General features: G+C 37.4%; 1 long non-coding RNA gene across 1 annotated transcript; it reads right to left on the bottom strand.

The window, feature by feature from the left end:
• Positions 1-3,903: 3,903 nt before the first annotated feature.
• LOC149817517 (uncharacterized) lies at positions 3,904-5,170 on the bottom strand. Its single transcript, XR_016427365.1, has 2 exons — positions 4,591-5,170; positions 3,904-4,405 (listed from the first exon to the last, which is right to left on the bottom strand). It is a non-coding gene; the product is annotated as an uncharacterized LOC149817517 (long non-coding RNA).
• Positions 5,171-8,526: the final 3,356 nt, after the last annotated feature.

Below are 8,526 nucleotides of genomic sequence, written 5' to 3' on the forward strand. Positions count from 1 at the left end.
TGTCTCTCTAGTAGGGTAGTACAAATTTCCTCGACAAAAATGGTTCACATCTTCTATAGAAAATCTAGCTATGTAATCTCAATCTCTCTCTCTGAAGTAGGGTAGAACAAATTTCCTCGATAGAAATGGTTCATATCTTCTATAGAAAACCTAGCTATGTAATTTTAACTGATGGAGACATAAAAGCCATGGTGCATGGCTCATGGAATGAAGAGGCGAATGAATATATTTCAAGGTCTTCACAAAAGCGCAACATTTATTTTTCATTTGTAAATAGACAACCTATAACTAGCCCAGACAAATATTTAGAGTCATGTTTCTGTGATTTTAAGTAGATAGCATAGCTTGTTTTTATTGCAGATTAGACTCATTCTAGTAAATCAAACTATCTCAAAAGCCTTCTTACAGTTTTCACTTAATCCGTTAACATATCAATCAAAAGTCCGTCGTTATTGAGCTCATTAAAAAAACACAAGTGAACTTCCACCAAAGTCACAAAATCTTGTTTTTGGAGAATATCGGCAAGTAAAATCTCACAATAACTTAAAAATCCTTGCTTTTCTCAGACAAATCTCCAGAAAATGTCAGCATATATAGGAAAACCTGTAATGTGTGAAAAAAGGAATTAGCAGCAGCTCAGCTGAATTCCAAGGTAAGAAAGGACTGAGCTTTCCTGCCAGTTCAGCCTTTTCTCATTTCATTCCAAAACAAACAAGTAATGGATCAGCTCTATACTTTTCATAGTAGGTTGTTTGTCCTCTAAGACCTTTTCCTTTCGGACATGTGATCCTTAGAAAGTGGGAAGGTAGACCACTGCTCCTAAGAAAGTAGTTGAGATTTGTTTCCTTATGATCTAGAGGCCACTTTCACATGAAAGGGAGGGTTCAGATCAGGTCATTTGTCGAATGAGAATAATTCTCATTCGACAATCTTGACCATCGGTTTAAATGCCCGATGTGTGACACATGGTCGAGGCTATTCCCTCCCAGCGAAAGGTAACGGCGTGATGTCGTTGTCTCAATTCAAAATAAAAAATATATTAAAAAACAAGACTGAATCACAACAAATTTCAGAATAGATACAGTGTTTTACAGCCATATCAAAGTGTCCTAATCAACAAGTGCATTCCATAAGATAAATCCTATTCTAAACCAAAATGAAGACTATAAAAGACAGTAATTACAGTGATAAATAAAGCTTATTAACACAAGCATGAATATATCAGGAATCCCTCAGGTGAAATCATCACCAGATAACAGTGTGCCTGTATATCATAATTTGAGGCAATCTGACTTAATTTCATAATTTAATGTAATTGTTTGTCAAGAGTACAAAGATACAAATGTACCAATTAAAGTATTGACACTAAATTTTAAAGTTTGGTCTACTTAAAGAGAAAATTATACATGTCCAAAAGCAGAATCTCTAAATTCTCTAAGTTCACTGCTACTCTGAAACTGAAATACAACCAAACAAAATGGGGGCATGTGATGAAAGCACTGTTAAAATGTACTCCATATATATATATATATATATATATATATATATATATATATATATATATATATATATATATATATATATATATATATATATATATTACATCAATACCCAATAGGGGTATTTTTGTAATTTCACATAGTTGTTTTAGAAAACAACTATTTTTACTTTCTGTTAAAATGTAATTTTCTTTTTTTTTATTTTTTGTTTTCTTTTTTGTATTTTTTAGGAACCAAAAGGGGCTCCAACCATAAAATCATTGGAGCCCCCTTTTGGGCTCTTCTTTTGAGGCCCTTGGCCTTCCTTTTCCTTCCACTCCCTCTTGTATAAATAGGGGTGAACCCCTTGTATGTATGTATGTATTCTTGAGAGCTCTCTCTCTTTCAATAAGAGAAGTTTTATATTGTTGCCTTCTTAAAGGCTTGTGTTTGTATTGTCCCTTAGTGGACTTGTGATACTGTCTCTTTTATTCGTTGTTGTAAGTGCTTATAAGCACTCTTTATATTTCCGCAATATCTCATTACAAGCACCCACTATTGTTGCTGTTCCTTTCTAATCAAAACATATATTAGGCCTAATAATCACATCATGGCTGGTTTTCTTTGATGATTTCTGTCATTGTACCTGGCCTGTTTTCAGCTCTCTGGGCACTGGCTCAATTCAACTGCAAAAACAGCACACGAGCTTAGCAATGTTCTTCCCAGCCTTAAAAAAAAAAGATGATGAAAACAGCAAACATAGCCAAGGAAGAATGTACTAGTGTATTAATATTTACATATATATGTGCTCACGTGAGAAAAAGAGGGAGGATAAAGGAGAAGTTGGAGATGATGACAAAAAGTGTATTATTTATTACTACACATCAATACCTAACCTAAATAGCTATTTATGAAAAACTATTCACAGTAAGTAAATATATAGATATACACATGACAACAATGATGTTTAACCCAAATATTCAACGATTGAGCAAAGGAAAAATACTCCAATGACTTGATATTCAACAAGAAATATCCAACGATTGACTTAAAGCAAAGGAAAAATATTCCAATGACTTGATATTCAACAAGAAATATTCAACGATCGACTTAAAAGCAAAGGAAAAAACATAAACTTATGTTTTCCATCACTCATCACCAACTCCTATTCCTTGAAAACATGTGAACCATAACCAATACCAGGTCCCATAAATAGAAAATGGAGAACTCCGAGATGGTGGGTCGTTGCTCGGACTGGGGATCGATGTATCCATCGATATGGAAGGGAATCCTCACTTCAAGGCATCCTGGAAACGGATGATGAGGGGGATCGATCTGGCATGAAAAGCGAACAGAGTCTTTGACCCCAACAGGAGCCGATCAAAGAGACTAGGAAGAAAGTGCCATCATATTCAAATTTGCATGATGGTTCTGATCAATGTAAGTAATGATGGGATTTGGCCTGAATTGTATTATATTGGCAGAAAATCAATACAAAATGGACCTGAACCTGCTTATTTTCAAATAAATGTTAAGAATGGTGAAAAATAATTTTTTAAATTTTCTAATATTATTTTAATGTTTTGTCACACGTGTCTTTTGTGGTTAAAAGTTGATTGATTCAGCCCCAAATTGGAATTGCTTGATTCTAATCGATTCAGGGCATGAGAAGATTCTCACAACATTGGCATTGATTTCATGCAAACATAGTCTAGATAAACTGACATGGATTAAATATTCAAATTTTTACATCAAATGAATTCAAAACAAAGCCTGTTTATTAATTAATAAGCAATGATAAACACATCTAATAGTTCAGATCAAGCATAAACACCTAAAAGTATGATTTTTGGAGGGTCCTAACATTGACCGGATGATACACTTGAGCGCATATATATATATATATATATATATATATATATATATATATATATATATATATATATATATATATATATATATATATATATATATATATATATATATATATGTGTGTGTGTGTGTGTGTGTGTGTGTGTGTGTGTGTGTGTGTATTGTAGTAGGCTGTTGGTTTTGCTCTGACAAGGATGCGCATGTTCAGAAGGACAACACATCCAAAATTCTTATACCGTCCCTTCAAAAATCAGATTTCCCTTTATCCCCATTTGTTGACTGGCCTACTTCACTAAATTTATTTCCATCAGAGATATTTCCATCCATTATTGTTGGATGAAATAAGCAAAAGCCTATTGACAACAACACTATCTTACAACAAAGAGATACTCACTTGAGCTTTGTGTCTTTGTCCTCCACAAGTGTGGTAGTCCATATCTCACATTTTTTTTACCCAAAATACAGCTAATTCTTCATTGATGCGCTAGGCAACTGCATTTGCTATTGCAATGTAATTGGCAAGGATGTGCTTGAAAACAAATAGAACTTGACAAAAAAAAAATCACACAAGATATTATATGGTTCGGTGCTGGGATCACCTACATTCACAGGTCAAGCTCACTACTCACTCATGTTCCATTATCAACTTTTTGGATACACTCTTCCTTAAGAGGTTTCCTTAAGAGATAGATTTTCTTATTGATAGGATAAATTCAGTTAGGATTTTCATTACAATCAAGAGTTTTACCATATCCAATCTCTTTGTATTCTTATTAGTGTGATCTTGGATGGTTGTAGCTGTAACTGCATGCCTGCCTTGCATTATCCTCCTGCCTTCCCTTTTCGTCCAGGCCACCAAAGCTGGATGATTAGCTGTAACATTCATCTTATCAGTGCTAGGCTTTGTTTACTACTGTAGGTTGTTCGGGTTTGACCTGTGCCTTGTTGCTACAACCTCCCCCGCTCAAAGTCAAGCTCTGCTTGTACAAGAAGCTCTGCTAGGCGTGCCAATTCTGCATCCCCAAGCTCAGGTAAGAAGTTGACAATTCTGGCTGCTGCAGCAAAAAAATACAATAAAAACAAACAAAATCAGCACACAAGTCTAAGCTTTCCAATAGTTGAAAAAACTTCTCTTTTGAGTAAGTGTTTTAACTCACTGTGAGCATAAAAAAAATGTTCATTTGTTTGTGTTGGCTTGAAAAAAAAAAGAAGACAATCAGGCAACGAAATGATTATATACCATCAACCAAAGCCACTGCACTCTCATCACGTATAAGCACCATCAAGCCCCAATATTATACATCCTCGTCACATGTTGAAACAAAAGGCAAGAAGATACACCATCAAGCCTCAATCGTCACATATAATCACATAAAAAAACACAAGAAAATAAAAAAGTGAACAATATTATACCCACAATGTTGAAAGGAAAAAAGAAGAATGTAGTCACAAAAAAAAAAGGGCAGGGCCATGTCTTCACTTAAGCCTCCTTTTTCTTCTTGGTGACTCTTGGCTATCTGCAAAGCCAACTTTACCCAGAAACAATGAGCAGGGTTGCTGCAGTAATGGCGTTGGGAGGAGGACAAACTTTGATGTTGCGGTAGTATCCTCATGATGCTCTAATGGCGTTAGGAGGAGGAGGACGACGACGAGCTGATGGCGTTGTGAGAGAGAAGCTGCAAAAAGGAATTGAGATAACGGCGACGCCGTTACCGTGAAAAGATCAGGCTTGTGCATTAAGGCACCTGATCACTAGGGATGGCAGTGGACTCGGGCGGGGTGGGAGAGACAAGGTCTCCCCCACCCTCAGTCCGTCTCAAAATCCTGCCCTCTATCCCCGCCTTCATTTTCGCACGGGTTTAGATTTTAAGCTCCAAACTTTGGTGTTCCATGTCCGGTTCAAATCGGGTGAGGCGGGGCAGCCTCGTTTCCCCTCCTTCCATTGCCATCCTTAAACAAGGATTGGGGGCGGGGCGGGGCGGGGCAAGGAACGGGAGAAGGGGCAGGGGAAAGCAGAAGTCCAACCCCCCCTCCCCACACACCCACCCCCACCCCCACCTCCAATTCCACCACGTGTCATGCATTGGGCATTTAAACAGGCGTTGAAGATTGTTGAATGAGAATTATTTTTGTTCGACAAATGACCTGATCTGAACCCCAAGAGGGAGAGTATAGTGGCATTTTTTTGTTTCGTATAAAAAACTTTGCGTCTCACATGGGCCCAACCGTACACCTATTTGTTTTGCTAAAGATGGCTAAGTGTCCATTAACATAAGTGAAGAGTGTAGAAGACTTTCAGGGGTAAATTGTTTTTGATCCAAGAAAAAAATATCTTTTTGATCCTACAGTTAATTATATGATCATTTTAAAAAGCCCTAACTCGTCATGTGCCGAGTCGAGCATTACAAGCTGATCACGAGATGGGTCGTTGTCTTAAAAAAAATGGCTTTCAGTCTTTTTAAAGCTTAATAATATATATATATATATATATTGTGTATATAACATATATAATATAAAAAAATTAACCATATTGTCCTTACAACAAAATGGTGTGCTTCTCCAAATGCCTACCAGTTTCACAAAATCTCCTCTATTTTCAAAATTTTGATCTTGATTTTTTAAAACATTTTTGCCCCTCTACAAATACAACACAACGTTCCCAACTCATTGTTGCAAATATCCTCAAAATGTGTGAATCTTCTATTACTAAAATAAATACATAAGGGGTACATGCAAAAGGACCTCTACAAATATAACACAATATTTGCCACTCATTGTTGTGAATGTTCTCAAAATGTGTGAACCTCTTTTTACTAAAAAAAGATAAAGCACACCCAAGAGAACCTCCACAAATATAGCACGACGCTGATAACTCATTTTTATGAATGTCTCAAAAATGTGCGAACCTCTTTTTACTGAAAAAGATGCATAAGAGACATAGGCAAAAGGACATTCACAACTTATAGACATAAAGGTCTAAAAATGTGCAAACCTCCTTTTATTAAAATTGCATAAGGGAAACAAGCAAAAGAACGTTCACAAATGTGAGAGTATTTAGTAAAGGAGGTTTGCACATTTTGAGGACATTCACAACTCATTTGCGAAGGTCCTCAAAATGTGTGAACCTCCTTTTACTAACACTACAAGAAAACACGTTAGCGACAAACGTTAGCGACGAAATATTTTCGTCGCTCGTTAGGGATGGATTAACGAGCGGCAAACATCCGTCGCTATAATCAATGAAGCATACGAAACCAGTGACAGAGTATAGTCCGTCGTCCCGTCCGTCGCTATTTAGCGACACACTATTTTATCGTTACGGCCGCACGATTTGCCGACGCTTTTTGTGACAAACTCTAGTTCGTCGCTACTTAGCGACGGACTTGGCGACGATGGATAGTCTGTCGCTGTTTTCGTAAATTTGATTTGTGTGGGCTTAGCGACGAATTAATGTCGTCGCTAAGTTTCGAATAACCCTAATCCCAGACAGTCTTTCCTTTTCTTCTTTCGCTGCTCCCCCGTTCGCCGCTCCCGCCGTTTGTCGGTCCCACTCCGGCAGCCCGGAGGAAGGTAAAGGAACCCCCCCCCCCCCCCCGCCCCGCATTTTCCGGCAGAGCCCCCCTGCCCCTGGCCTTTCCGGGGGGGTTAACCCACTGCCCAATATTCTATTGAAGAGAGAGAGATCTTGGTGGAAAAGTAAGAATGCACATTCCCCATTATCTTTTAGATGTGGATGCCATGAGTAAGCAGCAAATTAAATCCCAACCACATGGAATCTACTATGAATTCCATGAACCAAACGTGCTACAGACCAAACAAAGATGCTCTAAGGTTGTGTTTAGTTACAATAGGATCTTTTGGGCAGCGCATCCATGTTTCTACGGTCACTACAAGGAAGAAAGCCAAGGGTATGCAAAACCCGAATTTTGACAAGCATCAAAACCCTTTAGAAAAATCCCATAAAATGCATAAAAATAGTACATTCTTTCACGGATCTACTGCCTTTTTTATAAGGTGATTTGGATCTCCCATGGGGGAGATCTCGAATCATCAAGTCTACTACAGAGAAATATGAAATTTCCAGGGGGTTAAAAACCCGGTTTTTGCTTTTGATTTTTTATAGAGTTCAAGAACCCAAATTAATTCACATTTTTGGTAGGAAATCAGTAACAAACGAATGCATTCACAAATAAATTTTACAGGATTTTTTGACAAGAAAATAAACATGAAATGATAGCTGGATTGAGCATATGAATTAAACATGTAAAACAATAAGAAAATCTAAATAAACTAGCTTAAATGCACAAAGTGAAACCTAAAACAATAGTATAAGCTTAAATAATATGCATCATGAACACGAAATCTACATTGCCATTGGCACTCCCAAATACACTTGTTATTTCCAAAGATGAATTAATCTTCATAACAAATATAAGATTATGGTGAATTAGTGCAATATCATTTCATGCTGCAGCACGTGACCTCTTTCTCTTTTCTATAAGAGATACAATGAAGCCTTTTTTTTTAAGGCAAACTGGGGTTAGGCAGACCCACACAAGGTGACATGCACTAGCTGCTCCTACCAGACAAGCGGAGCAACAACTAATTCAAACCATACAATCATGATTGGGACCCAGTATCATTCATCTATCAGGGTGACTAGTCCCCCGATTTGCTCTTAATGGGTGCAACTAACGTCATCAAACCTTACCAAGTAAAAAGCATGGAACAAATCATAATGCAATGCACACCTTCCTTTCTTATGTCATTGCCTAAAGCAAAAAGGTGATCCTTATGCCATCATCCCACTGACCATTTAAAGCCAATCCTAGGGCGTCAAAAGAAGTGACCCTGTGCACTCAAATTTTGATGTGTTTGAAGAAGATGATGCCTTGGCAACAATCTACTTCTGCCAAGTTTTTTTTTCACATTGAGGAGTGTAATGTAGTGCATTTGGGCACTTGAAGTGCTTTGATGGTACACTTTACACGTCGCACTCCCGCAAGGCGTGAAGTACATTGAGAGGAGCATACACCATTTTGGCCGTGTCACTTTGGCTGCATTAACTTTTGATTTAATGTATGCATTGTATTGTCTGGAGTATTTAAGGTTGTTTATGAGCTTATTTAACCATTGGGATGTTTTTGAGCACCTCGATCATTGGTCAGATATGGTA

The sequence above is a fragment of the Nuphar pumila genome, chromosome 13 (genome assembly GCF_984573655.1).
Source record: "Nuphar pumila chromosome 13, dmNupPumi1.hap1.1, whole genome shotgun sequence".
NCBI classification, from domain to species: domain Eukaryota; kingdom Viridiplantae; phylum Streptophyta; class Magnoliopsida; order Nymphaeales; family Nymphaeaceae; genus Nuphar; species Nuphar pumila.